This window comes from Oryctolagus cuniculus, chromosome 12 (assembly GCF_051225735.1).
Source record: "Oryctolagus cuniculus isolate XC-2025 breed Fujian yellow rabbit chromosome 12, ASM5122573v1, whole genome shotgun sequence".
Lineage (NCBI taxonomy): Eukaryota > Metazoa > Chordata > Mammalia > Lagomorpha > Leporidae > Oryctolagus > Oryctolagus cuniculus.
In genome coordinates, this window is record NC_142878.1 from 24,842,614 (window position 1) to 24,868,902 (window position 26,289).

The 26,289-nt window shown below is 44.9% G+C and overlaps 1 long non-coding RNA gene across 4 annotated transcripts in view; it reads right to left on the bottom strand.

Moving 5' to 3' along the window:
* Positions 1-606: 606 nt before the first annotated feature.
* LOC127483831 (uncharacterized) overlaps positions 607-26,289 on the bottom strand; it is a 112,802-nt gene continuing 87,119 nt past the window's right edge. For 2 of the 4 annotated variants that reach the window (XR_016217851.1, XR_016217854.1), the window contains 3 exons: positions 22,375-22,522; positions 10,426-10,507; positions 9,167-9,350 (listed from right to left, as the gene is read on the bottom strand). This is a non-coding gene — a long non-coding RNA (uncharacterized LOC127483831). Of the gene's footprint in view, positions 1,216-2,442; positions 2,558-9,166; positions 9,351-10,425; positions 10,508-15,884; positions 15,900-22,374; positions 22,523-26,289 lie in introns of those variants that run through there. The other 2 variants (XR_016217852.1, XR_016217853.1) reach the window with 2 other exon arrangements.

Genomic DNA, 26,289 nt, shown 5'->3' on the forward strand with positions numbered 1-26,289 from the left:
GAGCCAGAGGCTCAGGGCCCGCTTCCCACGATGGGTCTTCTCTCCAACTCTCACCTTCTTCCCAACATCGCAGGCTTGTCCTTAAGGGAACAATCCTCAATCATCTGAATACTGTCAGGATTTGGCCGAATGACCATAGTCCCCCCAATTACAGAATACTCCACTTCATTCTAGTTAATCCCCTCTCTGAAGAACCTTGAAGCCAACTGTTTGCTGGCCATTGTCAATACCTACAGGGCCTAAGGTACTGTGGATATGAGGCAGACATTCACTAAATTATTTGTGGAAGATAAGTTTAAAAAGATAGCCATATTGAATGGCTTCTGGCCATCAACTCATCTTTATTTAGGTATGCTACAGATGGGGAAAATGTAAAATCCAGAACCCAGCACAGGCAGCCCCAACATTCAAGAGGGAAGACAACCCTACTATGACGGTCCAGCTGAGAACCACAGATCCTCAGTTTCTTCCTGAGTCCATTAAACAAGTGAAAAACGGCAACAGTTGGTCAAAGTCAAACCATTTGCAGGCTCCAGAGGCATTTCAATGGTCATTAATATTTCTAGATAATTTCTCAAACACAGTGCATTAGCCGGGGGGGGGGGGGGGCACTTACAGGGACCACCTCGGAGGAGCTGCTTCCTCTTGGGCCAGATGGGAATGGACCTGGATGTGGGCGCTCCAGGAACCAGCACTGACAACCAGCTGCTTTCAAGCACGCAGAGGGGTTACTTGCTAAGGCCATGTAGGAGCCCAGATTAGAGACATGACAAATAAAACCCCAGGGAAGTGGGGCTCAGTGACTCCTTGCCAGGGCCAATAAGGCACTGGCTCTTCACCTCACCTGTGCTGTCACCACCCGGGACAGATGAACCTGCAAAGCACTTAGCAAGCAAAGACGAGTGCTGAGTACAGAGTCCTGTGCCCTCTGCCAGCTTTTACCTGCCTCTCTAGTGTGGGGTGGCACGTTGCTAAAAATGACTGACCATACATACTGTGAATAATCCAACTGCTACCGATTGTCCACAGAAGACGGAGGAAACTGAACCGGTTCCTATTCCCAGTTTCCCATCAAGGCAACTTTGCAAAGCACTCTTGGCGCTGTCCATGCACCTCTTGGCTTCCCAGCCTTGCGCAGTCTTCAACATGTGAAGCTTAGGAACTAATGTCAGGGAGTTACAGCCACAAAACTATCCTTAAGCCTCTTGCCAGCTCCTAACAGAAAAAAAAATCATTCTGTGAGATAAAAACATACTACTTGAAGGGCATAATTCATTCTCCAAACACACACACAGAGTTTTCTCCAAGAAAAGCAACCCTCTTTGCTAGAAACTTCTCTGGGCAGAGATAAGCCTAGTTCTGGCATTCCTGGCCAATGCTCAGGACCCCTTCCTTGTTTACTTTTTAAGGATGGGAGGCTGCTTCAAAGGGACTTGGAGAAGGAGGTATTTCGTATGGTTTCTCTTAGAAGATGGGGGCCAGAGGCTGTGGCCAGGCAGGCTTTCAGCAAGAGGGCATGAAGCTCACAGAGAAAAACCAATTCCTGGTCCTGGAACTTCAGCCTGATCCTACATGCCTGGTACAAGGTGGTGGAAGAGCAGCTCTTGGCTTCATGAACCATGGATTGAGGCTTTTTTTTTTTTTTGGTTGTTGTTCATCTGTACTTGGAGGCAAGAATCTGCAATTTTTGACAGCCTTAAACCTTGCCATATGCTAGAGAGAGAAAAAGAGAGAGAGAGAGTGTTACAGTTGAGTTACACTCAACCTAATCTCTTGGTATATCACAGCTCAGTCACATCCATTTTGACACTTGGAGAATAGAAATAGAAAGATTTGGGAGCAGAAATAAGAAACCTATCTATCTTGGAATTTCTCAAGTTCTTTTTGCTAGTGTATGTGTACTTGAAAAAGTTCAAAATAAGCTGACGTCTGAATTTTCCCACAAACTTTCTGACATCCCCTTGGATTTGCTGTTTCCCTGGGGAGCCTTGGCTGTGATCAAAGTCAAACAATGAAGAGCTCAAACGTTTGAATGTCTTTGATACATCAGATCGGGCAAGCCTGGGTGAAAGGCAGAGAACAGACGTGCTTTATTTCTTAGAACGCGGGCTGGGGGGTGGGGGACGGCGTGGGGGTGGCGCGCCTAGGGGCACGGCTTCACGTCGAATTCCTGTGGGCGATTCCCATTCTGCTGTCTTCACAGCCTCCTTAGGTATGGGGAAGGCGGTCATGCACTGATTGCTACACCAGGACTCCAAGTTCAGAGAGCATCAGGGCACAAGGCCGGACGCTATTGAACTTGCCTGTTTCCCACTCCGTGGTTTCTTGACAAAATGTCGTATTAGTTTGTTGGTTTTCTTGCTGTTCTACTAGGAAGGAACATAATATTCCAATGTGTTTATACCCACATGGTTACGTCCAAGGGGTAAGACACATACTTACCCTGAAGCAGGCTGCCGAGAGGATGAAGAAGCGACCACAGAAATTAGGTGACCAGGGACAGTGTTCCTGTTAAATATGTCAACAAATATTTCCTTGGCAATGGTGCAGCTCCTGCCTTGGGGAGTTGATATTATTTAGAGAGGAAGTGGAGGTGAGCAGTAAAATATTTAACAATTAGAAGATGGCAAAACTAGAAGCAAACAAAGGCAGAGACTTTCTAGGCGTTTCCAGAGTGAAACCGGAGACAGAGAAAAGCTGGCAGGGCCATTCAGTCCGGGACGCCAGTCTCTCAAGTCAGCCTTCCCTCTGGAGGGCGAATGCAATTCACGCTGTCTTGGGCTCTTACTAAAATTATTTCTCCAGGTACAGAATTTAACACCATTGAGAGGGCTTTGAAAGAAGAAGCGTTGGAGAGAGAGCAAGTGAGCCTATGAAGCAGAGAAGAGAAAATGGAGGCAAGAGGAGAGGAAGGGTATTTAAGAATGAAGAAGAGAAGCCGGCGCCACAGCTCACTAGGCTAATCCTCCACCTTGTGGCGCTGGCACACCGGGTTCTAGTCCCGGTTGGGGCACAGGATTCTGTCCCGGTTGCCCCTCTTCCAGGCCAGCTCTCTGCTGTGGCCAGGGAGTGCAGTGGAGGATGGCCCAAGTACTTGGGCCCTGCACTCCGTGGGAGACCAGGATAAGTACCTGGCTCCTGCCACCGGATCAGCGCCGTGCGCAGGCCACAGCACGCCGGCCGCAGCAGCCATTGGAGAGTGAACCAACGGCAAAGGAAGACCTTTCTCTCTGTTTCTCTCTCTCACTGTCCACTCTGCCTGTCAAAAAAAAAAAGAATGAAGAAGAGAAAAACACTGGGGGCAGAGGGGACCCCCAACCGAGGCCAACACCCTCTCCCCACACTAAGCACTTTCCACTAAAGTCAGGACTGGTAATGTCCCATCATCCACAAGTGCTTTTTAAGATACTGAACTACATGGGAAGTATTAACGTGCCTCCTTGAATAAGCCGAACAGAAATGAGCTTTCTCCCGGGACCCTTGGCGCTCCCTGTGGGCTGTCTGCTGGTGAGACTCACAACACACACGCAAACAGGAGTCAACAAACTTCACAGGGCACTGGAGAACTGGGGCTGTTCAGGGGCTCCTATAGTGAAGAGAGTATGTTTCTGAATTCATCGGAGTGGATAGAGATGGAAAAGGTTAACTATGTCATTAAGGAGTATATAATTATCAAGTACATTTCACATCACTTTCTGTTTAGGGCCATTTCCAAAGCAATTTTACATCATTATCTTACACTATTCCCACAAACTTTTTACGTGTTTTTCTGAAATTCGATGGCTCTCAGAAGAGCTCCATCACTTTCATTCTGTCCTCCGTGTAGGAGCAGGAATTTGAAGTGCGTGTGCTTACATTCAGTCCTTACATTCGCGTTCATTCATTCACTCGTGTCCCTTCATTCTCTCCCTCTCTCTCTCCTAGGACTGTGACACAGGGAGTAAACCAGGATAAAGACCACAGAATAGAGCTATTTCACTTCGACTTCTTTCCCCAAAGCAAAATGAAAGCTTAAAAGAACGGAAAACAGGCCGGCGCCACGGCTCACTAGGCTAATCCTCCTCCTTGCGGCGCCGGCACACCGGGTTCTAGTCCCGGTCGGGGCGCCGGATTCTGTCCCGGTTGCCCCTCTTCCAGGCCAGCTCTCTGTTGTGGCCAGGTAGTGCAGTGGAGGATGGCCCAAGTGCTTGGGCCCTGCACCCCATGGGAGACCAGAAGAAGCACCTGGCTCCTGCCTACGGATCAGCGCGGTGCGGCGGCCATTGGAGGGTGAACCAATGGCAAAGGAAGACCTTTCTCTCTGTCTCTCTCTCACTGTCCACTCTGCGTGTCAAAAAAAAAAAAAAAAAAAAAAATGGAAACCAGAAAAACTTTAACACTCTACCATCCTCCATGAAACTAGGAGACAACCTCAACTCCAAAACTCCAAACCGCAGTGGGAGAAAGACGCCAAATGCAGTGCCACGAGGACCTCGCTGAGGGAGGGCGTGAGAACACACTCCAACCACTACAGACCTCCAAGGGCACACAGTGTGCTCCAGAGGGGCTGACCCAGCCATTGCCTGACACAAGTGCTGAGGACGTGGACAGGGCCCAGAGGCTCCCTGTGTCCTGCTGCCGGCTCTGGGGCTGTGGGTAAGGCCCCCCAACACTGAGCACACAAGCATGTCTGGTAGAGGCAGCACAGTTACTAGGGACCCTGACCTGACACTGGGTTTGCACCAGTGACCCCAGACCTGCTGGTCACAAGGGTCTCAACCAAAGATGAGCCCCTCCCCAAGGGACAGCTGCCAATACCTGGAGATGTTTTGGATTCCCGCAACTGCAACCAAGTGGGTAAAGGCCCCAGATGCCATAAACATGTAACATGCACAGGGCAGTTCCCATAACAAAGGATCACACAATCCAAAATGCTCACAGCGCCATGTTGAGAAGCCTCTGACCTTGGACAAATTACTTAAAATTTCTGGACCATAATTTTATCATCTGAAGAATGGAACTGAAAAAAACACCTTCTTTTGGGCCAGCACCGTCATCATTGCAGCTGGTCAAGTTGCCACTTGTGAACCGGCATCCATATCAGAATGCCAGTTCAAGCCCCGACTACTCTGTCTCTGATGCAGCTTCCTCCTGAGGCACCTGGGAAGGCAGTAGAGGATGGCACAAGGACGTGGGTCCCTGCCATCCATGTGGGAGACATGGATGGAGTTCCTGGCTCCTGGCTTCGGCCAGGCCCAACTTTGACTATAGCAGCCACCTGGGGAGTGAGCCAGCAGATGGAAGACTTTGTCTCTTCCTTTCTCTCTCTCTGCATTAATCTGCCTTTCAAATAAATAAATAAATAAATCTTTTCAAAAAACCTGCTTTGCTGAGTTATTGTGCTGCTTAAAGCACACATATGTTTTATATGAAGCAGTATTTTACCCAGTTCTTCTTGACACATTTGTAAGCACTCAATAATGACAATTCTCTTGCTCTCTTTCTTGATGAACAAGTACAAAGGCACCTGTTTGACTCTATGACCTATTACCAAGGTTTGACACCATTCAACCTCCACAAATCATCTTTAGCAAAAACCCTCTAGCACTTTCTATGAGTGACTTCACCTCATTGGTCTCTGTTCTTGGAGAAAAGTGCTGAAAACCAGTGCAGGTTATGGTCAAGGGAAGTCCAGTTCAGTCAATTGATTGATTGATTATTCTTCCCTTTTAGAATAAGGACCATAACCCATCATTCCAGCATGACCTAAACAAATTACAGGAAAACCCAGGACATCTAAACCTTTGGACAATTAATTATTCTTTGGTATGTTTTCGGGATCATGGAAGATTTACATAGGTAAGCACCCACATTCAACTTGAAACATCTTTTAAAATCACCCTAAAGTGAACTATATACCTCTTTGAATTTATAACAGAGTGCATTCAACAGCGTAAGCTTTTCTGCATGATTCAAGGTCATGACTACTAACATCAATTATCACATATGCTTCAGTACAATGATGGCTTTAGGATCTACTGAGGTTTGTTGGATCTTAATCCACACACTAAATAGCCCCAGAGCACTTTGCTGTTTGATCTTTTGTTTACATTAATTAAGAGGATTACTTTCCAGCCTAATTCCTTGTTATAGCATTTCTAGCTAGCTCTTCCCTTAAAAAAGTCAAGGGTGGATTCAAAATTGTAGGGACCTGAAACTTGCACAATCGATGGTTGTTTTGGAGGAGATCTTTAAAAAAAAATTACAAATACAAAAATTAGATACCAGATTGGACAATAGGAGATGTTCCCACTCCAGTTAAACTAGCAATGATTTCATAATACAGAAGTGACTGTAAGACGTACAAATATATCCCAATAAACCCTACTGGACTTGACTGGAGCTCAGGAATGCCTGCAGCCTCTCCAATTCCATGTGATCAGAGGCTTTGTGCACTGCAGGGCCGGTGAGAGCAGCAACAGCGGGCTGAACCCACTGCAGCTCAAATAGCTTAGCTTCACAAATTTCACAAAACCTATGATCGAGTGCAGTAGTCAGCTTTGCATTACTACAATGAAATACCTGACACTGGCTTTACAAAGAGAAGATTGTTTTGCTCACAGCTTTGGAGGTTCAAGGACACAGCACCTGCGTTGGTTCAGTTCCGGTGAGGTGCCCATGGTGAATGGTAGATGACAGTGGCAGGAGAACAAGCTATCACATCTTAGCAGCAGACAAGGACTGGGGTCCCGCAACCCCTTTCAAGGGCCTGCTCTAGTTGACCCAAGGACCCTCCATAGGCCTCACCTCTTAAAGGTTCTACCATTTCCCAACACTACCTCCACCCTGGGGACCAAGTGCCCAACACATGAACCTTTGGAGATACACAAACTCTGTATAGAGCATCACACCTGACCTGCCTGGGGGCGCTTACCACTGACCTACCTGAGAGTGGTCTTTGCAGTGCTGTTTGTTCTCATCTGTTATGAGCTAGAAAACCAGAGCCCACCTCGACAGTGCTGAGTATGACAGATGAATGGGCTCTGAATAGGACTGAAGTCATCTCCTTAGAGAACAGCATAGAGACTTATGTGCCCAGAATTTGAGACAGGTGCACAAAATGTCTCTTTGCCTTATGACTTATTTATAACTGTGTTTCTACCACAGGAAGCCAAGGAAAAACTAGTCTATAGGTTAGAGTCATTTTTAAAAAGCATCTTCTTAGTATAAATAGTTTTGAATATGGTTTTGGTTAAAATAAACCTGACTGTAACTGGTACCTTTTCTGGTTGTGAAAATCCAAGACTTGGGTTTTCAAAAAAAGCAAATATTTGCTTGTGTCTCTCTTTGTTCTTCCTTACCAGTTATTTATTTTTATTTATTATTTTCAAATAATTTTTTCTTGGAGAAAAGTTGCAATAAATGTTCTGAGATCTCCGATATGTTTTACCTAGTTTCCCTAATAATTTCTCAGATAACTATAACACAACTATGAAATCAAGGAATTAACACTGAGTCAATGCTAGCAACTCATCTGTAAACCATACTTGAATTTTGTCAGTTTCCCACTAAAGTCTCTTTTTCTGGTCCAGGATCCAGTTCAGGAGTTCGTACTGCATTGAGTTGTCACGTGTCCCAGAAAGCCTTTCAATGGTGGTAGCCTGAGTCTTTGTTTTCTGTGACCTTGACACTTTTGAAGCATATGAGACAGTTATTTTGTAGAATGTTCCTGAATTTGATTTATCTGCTGGTCTCTCACAACTTTTTTTTTTTTGCAAGAAGACCAGGAGGTTATGTTATGCCCTTCTCATTGTCCCATGTCAAGAGATACACAAGACCCACATGTGTCATTGTTGTGATAACTGATGTGGTGGTTGGGGTGGTGTCTGCCAGGTTTTTCTACCATAAAAACATTATTTTTCCCTTTGTAATCTTTAGGAGAGGCTATGCACACAATTCTATTTCTTGTTATACACTTACCCATTAATTTAATGCAAGTGATGGTTCTTAACTGAACCATTACTGTTGGCCCAAGTAATTTTTACTCACAGCTTTTCTTTTAAATTTATTACTTGAATTTATACTGTAGGAAAAAGTTATCCTTTCTAACCCTTTTGATTATTCATTCAATTATTCACATCAGTTAGGACTCAGAGGTAATTATTTTATTCTATGGTATATAATCCATAATTACCATTTGCTGTTGCTCAAATTGCCCAAATGTCACTAGATACAGCCCCTTTAATTTCTTCAATCTTTTCAAGATATGCAAGGTCATACTTTCCAACACAAAACATCCCCAACTATTCTTATATTTTCCCTGGTTCAGTTTTGGAGTCAACTAATTCTTTAAGGATCCCTGGTTCCTTTCATTGGAGAATGGCATTTAGGAGCCAGGATACAGGTGCCAGGTGTGCTCAATGCTTATGAGAGTCGGTAAAGGAAGTCCATGGGTGCACATGGCACATGCACACACATATTTCTATTTGCTTCTTCCTCTCTTCTGTATAAATAACAAAAGCAGGAGCTCATGCTGAGAGCTATTCCAACACCACAGGGATCATTGCGGCTTCCTCCCCTTACCTTATTTGTAACTCATTCCTTCTACTTGAAAAATATGGCTCTCATTAATCACAATGCTTTAACCTATTTGCTCAATCCTGGTAAACACATCAAATATGCACAGTGGCAGAATCACTGGACCATGTCCCCATGAGAAACACATTTACCATGTAGATTATACTTGTACACCATTCTCTTTGCAATATTTATGTACTGTGATCCTTAGTGTTACAGTGCTCCTTTATAGTCAAAATCCATTGTCACTTGAGTTGGCTCTTTCCTTACTATTGTATTATATTTTTGGTGCCCCCAACAGCCTGGGTGAATTTCGTCACTGTGGGTGGGGGTATCTGGAACATTCTTATAGTTCCACAAATCAGAGCTACACAATAAGCTGTATTCAGGGAATTGCTGCTTACACCATGTCCATCCTAGTCTGCTCTATTCTCATTCTCCTATCTTTCCACTCTGGTTTCTTCTACCTTCTGTAGGTAACCAATCTCATTGTCTTGTGATTTATTCTTTTTGGCTTATTCATACACAAATGATCGATATATGTATATACTCTTAATATACCATTTTTTAAAAGATTTATTTATTTATTTGAAAGTCAGAGTTACACAGAGAGAGGACAGGGGGAGACAGAGAGAGGTCTTCCATCTGCTGGTTCACTCTCCAATTGGCTGCAATGGCCAGAGCTACGCCAATCCGAAGCCAGGAGCCAGGAGCTTCTTCTGGGTCCCCCACTTAGTGCAGGGGCCCAAGGACTTGGGCCATCTTCTACTGCCATCCCAGGCCACAGCAGAGAGCTGGATCGGAAGAGGAGCAGCCAGGACTAGAACCAGCACCCATATGGGATGCCAGCGCTTCAGGCCAGGGCGTTAACCCACTACACCACAGTGCCGGCCCCAGACCATTTTTTCTTAAATGAAGGGCATACTATAAATATTCTTTGTGATTTGCTACTGTCCACTTAACAACATATCCTGGAAAGTCACTACTTGTCATTTCATAGAGACATTCCTCACTCCTTTTTCACAGATATGTAGGACTCCATGTGTGGGTGAACAAATAGCTGTAGTTTTTCTTTAATGTATGAGCATCTAGATTGTTTCCAATATTTCACAAGTGCTTCAGTGAACAACTTTGAACATAGGGACTTTCCTATCTTTAGAGGTACATTTTAGGCTAGATTTCTAGAATGAGATTACTGGGTCAAACAATAAGTGCATTTGTATATTTGCAAATTATTGCCAAAGATCACTCTAGAAAGGCTGAATTTGTGTGGTTTCCTATCAGTACTGTAAATGAATGACCACTGACTATAGCTTCATCAACAGAATGTTCTATAAATGTTTGCTGATCCAATAGGTAAGAAGTGGTATCTCAGTGTTGTTATCATTGTTTTTCTCTTATTATGAGTATTCATACATTTGAGGGCCATTTTATATCATTTGTTCAGAATTGAATGTTCATGAACACAACAACCAGCAAGAGGCCACATCTTAAGACGCTCAGATCTGGTTCCCAGGGTGGGCTCGGCCCTCATATTGAGTTCTACACACAAAGAGCTGAGACTTGCATGCTTTTCCAGGCTTATCCATACACTCAGCAGACTGGGCAGACAAATTTCCAGTCCTCCCCGAGGCTGTTCGTGACCTTAATCCTCCAATCTGGCCAGGGTTCTAACTAGGCTCTGTGATCCCAATTTCAAGGCTATGGTTATTTTTAGGTCTCTTGTATCAATGACTACAGCGTTTGCAAGTGCCTCAGAGCAAGCCCTGCATTTGATGTAGAAATCATGAAGTTAACAATTAACACGGGCCTCCGTATCATCAGGCCTTAGTCACCACAGGTCACAAGGGGAGAAGTCATTCAACTCACCATTTAGTGGAGGGCAAAGCAGGAGAATGACCTTGCCACAGATAATTTTGTGTTCCAGATCATTGTCAATTTCTCTACTTCTCTGTTTACAGAAGGAAAAGGGGATTTTGCTGAGTTTCAGTAGAATTAATCACATTGAACAGCTCTTCAGAGTTAAAAAAAAAAACCCTCAATCTTGTAACACGCGAGTTCTGCCTGGGGACTCACACATTAGGTGTCATGCGTGTGTTTGTGGTCAGGACAGACATGGAGCTGGCTACACCTTTCCCAGGGGCACTTTGTGCCACTTTGTCTTTTCAACACTGGATCAGTGGAAACTGGATCGATTTCAACAACCTGCATTCCGTTTCAACGTACGCTGCTACTTCTTGTCTTTTTGATTCTCTAAGTCAAAAATAAAAGAGGGGGTTTTGTTTGTATGCTTGTTTAGCATCATCAGCAAACTGAATTGGTAAATATCTCATTTGCTTATAGTCTCCAGGGCTGGGAAGGACATAAGACACCGTAAGCCTTCTAGGTCACACAGCTCAGGGCACATTCATAAACTAGGTGCCTTTCAAAGTCATCTGTCCTCTCAAAAGGGGGGACCTCACCAAGAGCTCTGGCCCAACACCAAAAGCCATTCCATGCATGTGACCTCGGTTAGTTACATGGGATTAAGGAAAATTGATCTCTTCTAACCTGAACAGCTCATAAATCTATCTTTAATCTGGAAAGAAGATAGTAAAGGGAAAAGGGGTTAAGGGGAGTCTTGCTGACTTCAGGTAAAATCCAAGGTCTTGTTTGGATTAGCAGCTATATTTCTGAACACCTAAACCCAGGATGTTTCAGTTAAGGACCATGAGCTATAAAATAACGTTCACTTTTCATTACAACTTTTGTTAAGAAAGAGGCGTTGTTGGGGCCGGCACTGTGGTACACTAGGTTAATCCTCCGCCTGCGGTGCTGGCATCCCATATGGGCTCCAGTTCTAGTCCCAGTTGCTCCTCTTCCAGTCCAGCTCTCTGCTGTGGCCTGAGAAAGCAATGGAGGATGGCCCAAGTGCTTGGGCCCCTGCACTAGCACGGGAGGAAGCACCTGGCTCCTGGCTTCAGATCGGCGCTGTTGCAGCCACTTGGGGAGTGAACCAATGGAAGGAAGACCTTTCTCTCTGTCTCTCTCACACTGTCTGTAACTCTGCCTGTCAAATAGATAAATAATAAAAATCTTAAAAAAAAAAAAGAGGTGCTGTCAATGCAAGTGTTAATCATCTCAAAGACCTTCCAATTGTGTGATGGGTTCCCTTACCTTGATGCAAACAAAAATGTTTCACTTTCTGTACCAGGTAGAATCACAAGTGACTTTTCCCCAGGAGCAGTTGAATGCATTGGAAGCATATGAACATGAACGTGTCATGGAAAACAACTTCTGTTAGAGCCGCGGGCATTACACAATTGCTCAACACTAAGTGAGACAGAGTCTACTTTGGAAGGATTTCCAACCTGAGTGACTAGTTTACAAACTTTGAAAATCTCTTATCAGGGCAATGGCTTAACCATTAATAAGAAAAACACAGGATCCTTCTCTAATGCTGTAACCCTCTCACTGGACTTGGCCGAGCACTGTGCAAAGGCTCAGGGCCCATTAAGCCACTCTGACATTTTTCTGGGTTATATGTTGAAAACAATAACCTCTATCATTTCAACAAAATAGACATTTAAAGCCACACACATACATATATATCCTCTTAAACACACATGCACACTATCTTCTTAGTAGCACTGATCGTACTAGCAAAATAAATGTTCCTTTAAGCTCTTCTCTCTTTAGAGGTTCCTATTTCAGAGCCACCCCACAGATTCTTTGTGTCCTACATTCTCAGGAAGCATCCCAAGCATTCTTGCAAGCCCTGTGGCTTGGCTCACGCAGCTGGGAATAAAAGATCCCTTGAATACAAACAGCAGTGCTACACTCTAGCAGATGCCACCCAAGGGCAGCAAACATCACGCAGTTCATGTTTGTCCTGTTGTCTTTTGTTCTGAGGGAAAGATGAGAGCAATGCTCTTTCTGGGGAGTTCTTTTGGTCTGATTTACGGGGGGAAGGAACAGATGATTCTCTGCAGCAAATAGAGTTTGACTTTGACTTTTAAGTCTCAGGAACACATGAACTTCAATACAAGGTTATGTGTGGATTTTGAAAAAATAAGGGATTTGAGAAATCATTTTCAATTTGCATGGAGTAATCATTTTGTAGCTTTCAAGACGCTGCAATGTGGCATTGTTAACAGCAGTGGGTTAGGTCCTCTCTATTAATGCAGACCAAAAAAGCACCCTGGAAAAGGTCATTGGGATTAACTGGAGCTTCAGGAAGTGAGTGACTATATTTACAGATCCAGGATGGAGCATATTCCACTCTCCACACAAAGAATGCTTTCTTTCTGTTTTTAACTTGTTGCTAAGTCGAGGTGGATAAATTCTGAAGACTCACAGAGAGGTTTGTTACTGAATTGTAAAACCAAACTTTCATGGCATGAATGTCATTACTCTATCTCTCATTCTACTTCAATAGCCCGTGGCATGGAATAGCTTTTGCCTGGCATAATCACCCTAAACACAAAGCCGCTATAGAATTTTCTGGATTGAAAGAAAGGATATTGAACTTATTTTGCTTCTTTTTTCTTTCTTCTTGAGCTATGTGCATTTAAAACAGGCACACATTCTCAGGAAGTTCAGTGCCCGAGGAGCTAGTGGTGTAGACACAAAGCTTTTCAAGCCTGGGTGGTGGGTATGAATCCAGACTCAGTCAGTGGTGATCAAGAGAAGATTGATCAGCTGCATATTTTGTGTAAAAATAATCCTTCCCCACTGACACTCACTATTCAACACACCTGACACTGTCACCAAGTCCCACAAAGGAAAGGGAGCATACAGACAAAGCAGGCAGAATTCTTCACTGTAGAAATGTCAAAAACAAGACTGGGAGATGATGTATGACTTGCCAAGGTCAAGGGGTGGTGATGTCAAGCCAGTAACTAAAGTCTAGGTTTCCTGATTCCTAGTCCAGCACTTGGTCTCTTTAAAAGTCCCTGACACTTTATTGATTGTTAAATGGGAGAAATGAGTCCTTTCTTCCAAATGCATGAGCTGGCCTTCACCACACACACACACACACACACACACAAAAGTAGTGCATTTAGAGGGAAAATTAAAGAAATGGTTGGGTAATATGTCTATAACTACTAAGGTTAAAAAATTCTTATGGCTAACCAGGTGACATGATTTCTGAATGGCCAGCCTCTATATTAAAATCACCAGGAGGAGAGTTTGGGAGAACCTACTGCTATGTTCGCAGACTACAACAAAACTCAGCAATTGAAAACAATACCATTCTATCAGTCTCTCCATTTTGAAGGGCAAGAGTTTAAGCAAGGATTAACCCAGTGACTCTCTTGCTCCCTGTTGTGTAAGTTGGCATTATTTGCTGGTGTTGAGTTGGTGGCTGCATTGGTTTGGAGGACACAAGATGGCTTCTCTCATATGCTTAGTGTTCTGATAGGAACATCTAGGAGTCTGATTCATCTGGTCTCCCTCTCTTTCCATGCAGTTTCAGGGAATATCTTTGGATATGGCAAACTTCAGACTTGTTAGCTTGGGGCTCAAGAAACTGCTAGAAGCTACCTTTATTTTTAAAGACTAAGCTCTTACTGGCCCAACGTTGCTTCTGCCATTCTCTACCAGTCAAGACCATCAGACAGCCCAGACCCTCAGGCAAGGGAAATAAATCCCACCCCTTGGTAGAAGTGGCAGTAAAGAATTTGTGGCCATCTTGAACCTATCACAGTCCACTAATTATTTATATTACTTATATTCTTCTCACACGCAAAACTCACTTACCCCTCCCAAAGTCCCCAAGAGTTCTATCTCATTACCACAACCAGCTCAGATAGGAGATTCAAGATCTCTTCTAAATCATGCCCAGGTCCAGCTGAGGCTAATCAGATATATGACTCTCTAAGTACAATTCTGTCCATCCTGAAAATCAGTAAACCATGGAGTGCAGTTGTCTGCCCCATATACCCAACACACAGCATGCACAGTGAGATGATTGCACCAGATACACATGTCCACACGCGTGGAGGAGGACAGCGGAGATTTGCCACAGCAAATCTGAGCCATACTGGGCACTGTCACCGAGTCCTTACTAGGTCCTGATTTAGTGGAGCATGCAACAAAGCCTGGGAGCTGGCGTTCTGTGCTTGTTCCCCAGGTGGAGCTGCTCACGGTGCAGGGTTGGAATCCTTGACCTGGGGACTTTGCCTGCCCCCTTTATTATAAAAGAAAGAAAAGACTTACCTTGGAAAGTTTGAATGTGTCCTAAATCATGGTCTCAGTGTACTTTACTTTTTTTTTAAGATGTGAAATTCTTCTTTTAGACCAGACTTAATGAACCCAAATCCCTTTCAGAATAAGTCCCCACCACTCCCAACCATTCCTACGCCACCAAGAATTCAGATCTGCTGGATTTACTTCTTGGTAGAATTCCTTCTACACACTGTGAGTTTTTAAAGAATGTGATAATAATGTTGCATGCAGTGTGTACTGGTAGATGTTTAACAACAAAAAAACAAATTCTTTGGGGAAGAAAAATGTTTGACTCCTCATGGATGCTAATCTCTATAGTACAGGGAGAGACTGAATGAGCAGTCCTTATCTGAAAGGCTTGGGACCAGAGTGTTTCAGATTTTTTCCAAATTTTGTAATACTTGTACATACTTAATAAGATATCTTGGGAATAGGACTCAAGTCTAAACATGAAATGTATTTGTTTCATACACAGCTTCTGCACAGAGGTTGAGATAATTTTATACATGATTTTTAGTGTGCCTGTTTTGACTGCACCTGTCAGGAGAGTTTGGGTGTGGAATTTTCCACTGGTAGCCTGTCAGCACTCAAAAAGTTTTGCATTTCAGATTTTGATTTTTTGGATTAGGGATGCTCAACTTGTATTCTCACTGAGGCTGATTTCAAGCTCATTGTTAACATCAAAAACATGAAAAATTCCTGCAAATGTAGAACCACCACTTACAAGACAGCACCAGCTAACCAGCATGCCACTAAAATCCAGTTTATGCTCACAGGTGACACAAAGTGAAAAACTCAATTATAGCACAGAGCAGAAACTTTGAAGTAAGACTGCCTTGGCTGAAAATTCTTTTTTTTTAAAGATTTATTTTATTTATTTTCAAGTCAGAGTTACAAAGAGAAATGGAGAGGCTGAGAGAGAGAGAGAGAGAGAGAGAGAGGTCTTCCATCCTCTGGTTTACTCCCCAATTGGCCGCAATGACCAGAGCTATGTCGATCTGAAGCCAGGAGCCAGGAGCTTCCTCTGGGTCTCCCACATGGGTGCAGGGGCCCAAGGACTTGGGCCATCTTCCACTGCTTTCCCAGGCCATAGCAGAGAGCTGGATTGGAAGTGGAGCAGCCGGGTCTTGAATCTGCGCCCATATGGGATGGCAGTGCTTCAGGCCAGGGCGTTAACCTGCTGCGCCACAGCACCAGTCTCCTTGGCTGAAAATTCTAATCCTTCAATTTGCATCAAAGTGTGATCCAGGACAAGTTCATTTTCTGCTTCAGTTTTTGCATGAGTAAAATGGGGATCCCAGTCATAGTACTGCTTTAGGGGGTTAACTTTCCCCCATTCTTCTCAATCCTGTATCCCCTAAGTGCAATGCACTTCCCTACTGGAAGACTCCTCACACTTTCCTAATTTAATTCTTTGCTTTCCTCAAATGCCTGTGAGTTTCATGAAGCCAAGTATTCCTTTCTCTTTGGGAACCATATCCCTAGGCATCAGGGGAGTGGCCAGAAGGTAGTTAAGTCCCAACAACCACATGTTGACCAAATAACAGAATAGATGTGCCCCACTCTCACCTCCTGTACCCAGGGTAGCCATACATAGATCCTGCCACTTGCATACAAGACGATGAATGACCATGACCTGTGGAGTTACTCTAGGGAACCTCTCTACCCATGTGGAATCAGCCCATGAGGGAAGCCTATTTCCCACCCTAGTACTTGTTCTGCTAACAAAGACTGCTGAACCTCAATGGAGAAAAGTACTAGACCAATCCTGTCTCCTTCAAGCAATCACTTTAACTTTCCTCATCCACCAAAAAAAAAAAAATCATGTTTTGTAATTTGAATAGGACTTAGACCCTAATGTCTGAGGAGGAGAAAAGAAAATTGAAAGAAAATTGCTAACATTTCCCAGGAGGCTAATTTCAATCCATTTCCAATTTTCTTGTGAGCATTTTGCTCTCAGTCAAAATCGCTGTCACTGTTAAGTGAAGACATTGGGGAAAATGAGAAGGCATCAAGCTAGGTGTCAGACCTACTCCAACCCCGACACCAGCCTCCGAGCCAGGGTCCTCGCTGCCAGTTCAGGGTGCAAAGATGGAGGCAATGGAGAGCCCTGGGGTCCAAGAAGAAGTCCCCCTGCCTCACGCATGAGCCTCCCTGAAAGGAGCACCGTGATACTGGGTCCTAAACGCTGCACTCCCAGCACCTGGGATCCTTGTGTCCCACTTAGTGTAGCTAGACCCACTGGAGGTCAACTTAGGGGTCTTCAAAACCTTCAGGGAAACACACACTGTGAAGAAAAAACTCTGCATGGATTTCAACACTTTTTGCGTCTAAAGAAACTTATTTTTCAATTCCATTTTTCCACAATTTTCAAAGTGTCTTTGTATATCATTTGTGCATTTGTCAGTCAATATATATATTTCTTTTTAAAAATGAATTCTGGGCCGGCACCGCGGCTCATTAGGCTAATCCTCCGCCTTCTGGCTTCAGATCAGCGCGGTGCACTGGCCTCAGTGTGCCAGCCGTAGCAGCCATTGGAGGGTAAACCAACGGCAAAAAGAAGACCTTTCTCTCTGTCTCTCTCTCTCACTGTCCACTCTGCCTGTCAAAAAAAAAAAATGAATTATGAAAGAAATATTACCCATCTGCTGGTTTATTCCCCCAAATGCCCCCCAACACAGCCAGGGCTGGGCCAGGCTGAAGCCAGGAGCCAAGAACCCACCTGCATCTCCCATATGAGTCACAGAGACCCACCTACTTGCGGCACCACCTGCTGCCTCCCAGGGTGCGCATTAGCAGGAAGCTGGAATTGGGAGCAGAGCTGGAACTGGAAGCCAGGCACTCCAACGAGTGATGCAGGCGTCCCAAGGCCCATGATTGAATTCAGTATTTTTTTAAGATTGAACTACTGAATTCAGATTTTCTAGACACTAAGTGCCAAAAGTATAAATTCCTCGGAGGGGAGGAGTCTGCAGTTCACTTAGGAAAACAGCACGTACAAGGGAGAAGATTCATGGAAAACAGAACTCACAGGTAATGTGCATTTTCAACGGGCTGTGTGAAGCCCCCTTGTATACAAAGAACCACAGTATTAAAGACTGGAGGGAAAACCAGAGCACTCTAAGAGCAGGGCTAATTCTAGCCAGGGGGCAGGAGGGGACCTTGTGGATGGACAGGGCTGCTGCACAGAGGATGGTGAGGGACACACAGGCCAGAGGTGTCCAGAGGGTGCGGATCCCATGGCCGAGTCTCAGTGTGACCAGGCGGGGATGTGGGAGGGGAACTGGGTGGGAACAAGATAAAGCAATCTTCAATGCCAAACTAAGACCCAAGCAGAAGGTTCTGGAGTTTGAAAAGCCACTGTCGGCCGGTGCCGCGGCTCAATAGGCTAATCCTCCACCTAGCGGCGCCGGCACACCGGGTTCTAGTCCCGGTCAGGGCACCGGATTCTGTCCCGGTTGCCCCTCTTCCAGGCCAGCTCTCTGCGATGGCCCGGGAATGCAGTGGAGGATGGCCCAAGTCCTTGGGCCCTGCACCCCATGGGAAACCAGGAGAAGCACCTGGCTCCTGCCTTCGGATCAGCGTGGTGCGCAGGCCGCAGTGCGCCAGCCGCGGCGGCCATTGGAGGGTGAACCAATGGCAAAGGAAGACCTTTCTGTCTCTCTCTCAATATCCACTCTGCCTGTCAAAAAATAAAAAATAAATAAATTAAAAAAAATTAAAAGAAAAGCCACTGTCATGGTAACCAAGAAAAGGCATCAAGCTGTGATGGTGACAAGGAAAGCAGAGGGGAAGACAAAATGGGACCCTCGCTAGGAAGCTTTTGTGACAATCCAGAAATGAGGGCTGCTTTATGCAAGGCTTATCTTAGGCTTGAGACTGGATTTATGAACCAGAGAGGGCAGAAAGCCCAAGTGACTGCATTCAGGAACTGAGTGGCAGGAAAACTCATCCCATCGCCAACCACCACTGCTCCTTGCCACGGACCCAGCACAGCACTCAGTACTCAGGCCCAACAAGAACAGCCTTAGTGCCTGCCCGACGGAGCTCACGCCCTAGTCAGGAGATGAGGCTAGCTAGGGTCCAGCGTCACCACGGGGTAGTGAGTACTGCGCGGGACATTCGTAGGGCAGCAGGAGAGAGGACGGGAAACAGGAGGGAGCTGCTTGGAGATGGAGCTCTGGGGAAGATCCCCCACGCAGGGGCCACTCAGCGGAGGCTGGACAGGAGGAGGAGGTCACAGCCCTGCATAGGATGTGGCTGGGGAAGGATGGGGGGAGGGCACCACGGAGGGAGAGGCAGCTCCCGCCCGAAAGCAGGTAATGGCAGCGTGGGGCAGGGTGTCAGCAACAGGCAGGTGAGTCTGGGGCCTACTTTGGACAGCTGCACCCATAAGAGATCAGGGCACTGGCTGGCGACAGCTGTGGGAGGCCCTGAGCGGAGCAGGGAGGCTCGCCCGGCGGAGGCACGCAGCGCATCTGTGCGGACTGCTGAGGGCCGGGATGCAGGATACACGAACGCAGAAGACCCCGCAACTGCACAGAAACCAGGCATGGAGTCCAGGGGAAGAGTTCCAGGATGGGGACCACCAGAGCAGGGAGAGAGCGAGCGAGCTCGGACAGCAGCATCCGGCTCACCGAGGGTCACGTCTAGGGCACCAGAGTGTGGGCAGCACCGCCTGGCGCCAGCAAGCTCAAAGGATGGAACCAGGAGGAAGGGGCTGGGGGGTCAACACCGTCCAGGCTGAAGCGGACACACGTGGCCCTAAAGGTGAGGATCCCCAGCCAAATTCCCCATTTCCTGCTAGCTAGTCCTGCTGGGTCAAAGGGCACCGTGTGTTCCCAGGAACTGCTGGCCTACTGTTCGCCCAGGAGGGCGCCAGACATTTCTTTCTGCTCTTGGAAGCACTTTCTTTTCCCAGCAGACACACACCATGCACGCAGACGCTTCCGTGGGCAACAGCTGACAAGGAAAACTTCTGTTTGGGACACAGTTTGAGACAGCAGCGGTGCGAAGCTATGGTTCAAGTCACTCATGCCTTGAGGGAGGCCGTTCCTGGGGAGCTATTAGGTATCACAGGAGGCTGACAACACTGGGTGCCTCCCCTTGCAGCTAACCCCCCCCCCCCCGGTGCACACCAGGCCACTGCAGCCTGAGGTTCTCCCCACTCCTGCAGTGCAGGTCAAGGAGGTGAATTTCAGCCTTGGATTTTTGCCACGTTTTCCATTCATTTATGTTCTTGGTAATTTTTCATAGGAACTCAAGAAGCAACCCCACTGAATGCTTGGTTTGTCTGTATCCACAGGGAGACCCGGGTGGTGCATTTGAGGCTACATTCTGCTACCCACGATTGTCCACTTCCACATTTCTTCTCAAGGCCAGTCAGTGGTTTTCACCTTGCACTTGGCCTTTAACTATTGTTCTTTCGCACCTCCCAAGATGAGGAAGAGAATGCAGTGGTCTCTTCCTTCAGTCTTTCACCAAGGCTTACACACCTTGTAACAACCCAGAACCCCGCAGCTCCCACCTAATCCAGTAGTGCCCAGATTGGACACTGTCTAAATTGTATGATATAGCAGTTAGCGATACAGGCAGGATGCTAGTGTAGCGCTCTCCTCCACCCACTGGTTCACAAGTGACTAGCTGGAAGTAGTCTGTGCTCAATGATTATCCATTTTTTTATTTTTTTAAATTTTTTTTGACAGGCAGAGTGGACAGTGAGAGAGACAGAGAGAGAAAGGTTTTTCTTTGCCGTTGGTTCACCCCTCAATGGCTGCTGTGGCCGGCGCGCTGCAGCCAGCGCACCACGCTGATCTGAAGCCAGGAGCCAGGTGCTTCTCCTGGTCTCCCATGGGGTGCAGGGCCCAAGCACTTAGGCCATACTCCACTGCACTCCCTGGCCACAGCAGAGAGCTGGATTGGAAGAGGAGCAACCGGGACAGAATCCGGCGCCCCAACTGGGACTAGAATCCCATGTGCCGGTGCCGCAGGCGGAGGATTAGCCTAGTGAGCCACAGCGCTGGCCAATGATTATCCATTTTATTCTGTAAATCTTCCTATGTCAAGCTCCAGGACAGGGCTAAGTGCATTTTCCCCTGGAGGAACACCCCAGTCCTCCAGGGACGGGAAGAATGACCAAGCAGGGCCAAAGCTAGATAAACAGGAAGTGGTGAAGCAGGCGGCCCCACTGCTGGTGGAAAAGAAAAAGTGGTGTGCGCAGAATCAGCGAGATGGCGAGAACTGGCCAGAGAACCTCCTGAAGGCTCATGGTCAGAGGAGAGGTATCTACACGGGTCTGGGACAGAGGACCTTAACCCTGGGAGAGGTGTCCCTTAAAGGGTGAGGTGGAGCAGCCAGAAATGAGGGGGGCTGAGCCATCTTGGGAACTCAGTTCCCGTGAGGACAAAGAGACCAGCTTCAGGGAGAGTTCCCTGCACGGGAGAGGGAGCCCCACCATGGCAGGCCTGGAGCGAGCAGCACCCAGCTCCTTCCTGCAGCCATGGCTCTGGTGCACAATCAAGGAAATAGGTTGCCGGTGAGGCGCTACCCTTTTCGCTCATCTCATTGGCCAAGGCCAATCATGTGGTCGTGGTTAATTTCAGAAGGGCATCAAAGTACCATCCTACCACGTTCCTGGGGGGAAGCATTTGTGAGCAGCACTAGCAACTTGTACCAGTTCCACGGAAATGCATTTTCCCCAAACATTTTACTAATGCTCACCATAGGTCTCCATCGCTCTAACCTTTAATATCGGTTTCCTGGCTGCCTACTCCCCAAATAATAAGTGTAGTAGAGTTTAGCTTTGTGTTACTATAGCACCCAATTGCCCTCCCATTTCTTGCATTCATTCACATGAGCTGCTGTGACGTTAGCAGCTGAGCACCTTCACGTAACAGGTTTGCTCCCCCCTCCGACGTAGACCAATCAGCAATAGAGGACATCTGCTCCATGCAGTTAATCAGAGACTGGGACTCAAAGGAACTCAACTTGTGGCTTACAAGGCTGTCCTGGGCACTGGCATGCAGACCAGCGAGAGCCAAGGGATTATGCCTGGGACATGAGCACACTACCTCACTTTCACCATACTCTGCTAGCCAGAAGGAAGTCACACAGCCACACCTAACAATAAGGGAAACTCTGCACCCAGGAACAAAACCAATTTGCTTATAGGTGGCAAAACAGAGGCTGATCTCATCCTATTAATTCCACAGACTTCTGGTATAGCCAAAGAAAATGTCAACAAAATCCTTATACGATAACTAGGAGACAGACTGGAACAAAAAACAATGTAACACAGAACAGTGAAAAATACAAAGCTGGTTGAAGACATATCAAAATATACACACAAGAAAAGAAAGCAGGGTGGCATTATGTTAGCATCACATGAAAGGTATCAAGGCGATTGACATTAAACAGAAAACACTGAAGGAAATGAATTACGGCAGACTGGAAAGTGCTGAGCAGAAGGGAAGGAAAAGAGACCACAGGTGCACTTTGCTGGTGAAGAATTTAGCAGATTAGTTTTTAGTTCCTGACAGGTCAGAAGCCAGAAAAGCAATATGGAGTATTTAAATCGTATAGTAATAAAGTTCATTTAAAATATTGTACCTTCATGTTGAGGATGCCCATTGCTCTTAGCATGTACAGAAATGTGTTCTGTCCTCAGCCACAATGAAAAAGTCCTCTCCCCCCACAGTGCAGACTCTACAGGTCACACGTTCCAATAAAACATCCTTCCGTCTCCTAAATTTCACATCTATAAACACAGAAAGACAGCCACTATGTAAGTTGATGAACAATCAGATTACGAAGGAGCATGCACAAAACAATCCTGTTATGAAAAATAAAACAAGTGTTTATGCATAAGAAAAAGTCTGTCAGGATCTATAATACTGAATATATTTGACCATGGTTTTCTCTGGGTGGTGGGTTGGGATCACTTTAATTTCTTCTGAGATCTTTCTGAACTACACATGTCTAACCTCGAGCATAGACTTAAAGACAACAACCAAGATAATAAAGCAATTAAGGGATGGGAGTCTTACAACACATACTTTGCAACCCAGTAAACCCATCTCAAAACACCTTCTTAAGAGAATAATTGCAGTTATGCTTAAACATAGTCTTAGAAAAGGTCTTTCTAAAAAAAAGAAACAAATCTTTTTGAGTGTCCATGTCTTCTCCACGGGGCTGACTGAACACTGAACCTCCTGCACAAACCCTTTGACATGAGAATTCAGTAACTGGCTTTGAGAGTAAATCACCTATAGATAAAGGTGACATGGGAGGCAGCATCCCCAGTGGTCAGGAAAATGCAATCAGAGAAAGCCAGACTCTTTACAGGGAAAAGATGCCTTTTTTCCAAGCTACTATTAGCCATATGCCTCTAAATACCTGGTATTCCAGCTTGTTGTTATGAAAATTTGTTTCAGAAAAGAATCTGAAACTAATATGTACAAAAGCATACAGAGAGCAGCTTTACGAAGTCATTGTCCATTGGAACACTTAATAAACGGTCTTCCTTTCACCCAAAGATGTATCTTCAGGAAGCCCGGGAGGTGATGCAAGAAGAGCATTTTAGCAGGCGAGCCAGCAAGACTTGTATGGAGGTGGTCTTAAGACGCACTGTGCAAAGAATGCCTTGGCAGCTGCCCCCACTATCTGAAGCGTAGGCATCTGCATTTTAACAAGGGTCAAAGCCAAGTTAAAGGAGTGAGGTTGATACCCAATTTGCATAATGTGGTGCACTAGAGACCCTGGGCAAGTCTACCTCTGCAAGCAACCACAAATCCTGAATGCAATGCTTTTTAGCCTCTGTGTAGTCCACTGACAGCTTTCCAAAAAGACAGTTTCTGAGGGTGCAAAACCTAATTGAAACCAAGAAGCCAGAAGGGCGAACAGGGCCGTGGGTCAGGCTTCGTGCTAAGAGATTTGCAACCCAGGTGGAATGAATATTTGTTTTCATGCCACAAAGGACGCAGGGACAAAGAACAAAGTCCCCCACACAGAGGGTGGGAGGGCTCCCATGAGGTCTCCATAAAAGCTTCCAAGGGCTTAGTCAAGGTTTGGATTAGAAATATACCTGCCTCCATCCTTATGAAAGGTAAGGGAAAGTGCCTCTCCCAAACTGTGAGGATGGTGGTGGGGAGAAAAATCCTCCCTTGAGCATTCTTCACCGCCACCAGATTTCTTGTGGCTTCACGCTACCTAGGCAACCAAAAACCCTCAAGGTGAACATGTCATTTAAAGGTTGTGGGGGTTGGTTGTGGCCCAGAAACCTGGCAGAAGCCAGCAAAGTCCTCTCTAGAAATCATTTTTTATTCATGTGCACAAAAGACGTTAAAGATAAGGATTTCAAAATGTGAGACCATATTAAAAATTCCCAAAATGCCAGAAAACAAGCGTCCATTAAAGAAAGCCAGGAAATGGGGCAGGCATGTGGCACAGTGGGCTAAGTTGCCACAGAGGACGCCCACATCACCTCCCGTGTAGGAGTGCCAGGTTCCAGTCCTGGCCACTATGCACTTCCAACCCAGTTCCCTGTTAATGCACCTAGGGAGAAGGTGATGGACCAAGTAGCTAGTCCTTGCCACCCACATGGGAGACCGGGATGGAGCCCCTGGCTCCTGGCTTCTATCTGCTCCAGCCCTGCTATTGTGGGCATTTGGGGGTGTGAATCGGCAGATTCTCATTCTCTCTCTCTCTCTCTCTCTCCCCCAACACACTCCATCTCTCCCTCTATCTCTATCACTCTGTCTTTAAAATATATAAGTATATGTTCAAAAGAGCAATTCAGGAAATAAAGGACTCAAGTCAGATATACACAATATGTAGATATTGAAATTATTGGATGCACAATAGAAATAAAAGATAATATTGAAAACAGTAATAAGAGATAACAGGAGGATTACAGAGAAAAAGTTATAAAAGTATGGAAATTTGAGTAAAAGGCAAGAGACTATAGAAATAACAGCCTATCTGAATACAGTTGCTCTGACAGAACTAAAAAGGGAATTAGTAAGCTGGAAGAGAGATCTGAAGAAATTATCCAGAATACAACTCATGGAAACAAATACAAAGAAACTTCAAAACAGAAGTCGACCACTGTGGGAAATAGACTAAGGCAGTGTTAGCATAAATCCACATGGTGCTCTTGAGGACAAAGATGAGAGAAGAGATAATGCCGGGGGTGGGGGGGACAATATTAAAGAAGAACTAGCTGAGAATGTTCCAGTCCTGCTAAAGACTCAAGTATCCAAAGAATTCCCATACAAATAAGCTTTAAAAGGTTTACAAATTGAACATCTTAAATTCCAGAACACTTAAAATATAGATTATATTAAAAGCATTCAAAGTCTTTTGGTTGAAAGTTCAATAAGTAAATACTATAAACAGTGAACATTATGCCCCACATTTTACAACTTGGACAAAGTAGAAAAACAATCATTGAAATACTGTTAAAATACAAATGAAGCATTTATGGTAATTGATTGAGTTAAGTGAACCATAAAGCACATCTCACGTTGTCTAACAAGGCAATTAAGTTTGACATCAACCATAAAATTATAATTAGAATACTTCCTCAAGTTTGGAAATTAAGAAACATACTTTTAAATTACTCCTGGGTTAACAGAAGAAATCAAAATGGAGATTTAAAAATATATAAATATTTTATATTTACCAAATATAAAAACCAGCCATAAATATTGATATGAGAAAAATGGACAAATTCCTCTGAAAATACATATTACCAAAGTGGACTTAAGGAGAAGTAGGGGAATTAATTTATTCTATAACTATTAATGAAATTAAATCTTCCCACAAATAAAATTCTAGGCTCAGATGGCTTCACTAGAAAATTCTACCAAATATTCAAAAGAGAAATAATTCCAATTACACGAGCTATTCTATAAGACTGGAAAAGAGGGAATATGTTCCAATTCATTTAATGCAGCTAGAATTACCTTGCTCCCCAATCCTGACAAGGACAGGATGAGAAAAGCAAACCACGTATCAGTCATACTTGTGAACATCCAAACAATATGTGAGCAAATCAAATATAATCATATAGAAATATTGTATGTTAGAATAACTTGGTCTATCCTAAGACTATTAAGTTGATTTAAAACTGAAAAATCAATGAATACAATGTGATAAGTTACATTATGCATTTACCTCATTATCAGAGAATAGAGCCAGGGCAAGGAGATATAAAACATTAGAAAAACAACACTCATGTTAATTGAAGTTAATATTATTAACCACTTGGAAAGTCCCAAGAATCTTCAAACAAATCATCAGAATTAGTGTGATGTGTAATACATTGGTAGATATAAAACTGTAGACATAAATATCAATTATATCTCTTAATACCAACAAAAAGAGTTTTAAAAGGAGGGATTTTTAAAATATTTTTTAAAAATTCATTTGAAAGGCAGAGTTAGATGACTTGCCCCAAATGGTGGAGTTAGAAATGTGCCAGGGGATTCCAATTCAATCCCATCAAGGTGGCATGTACCAATG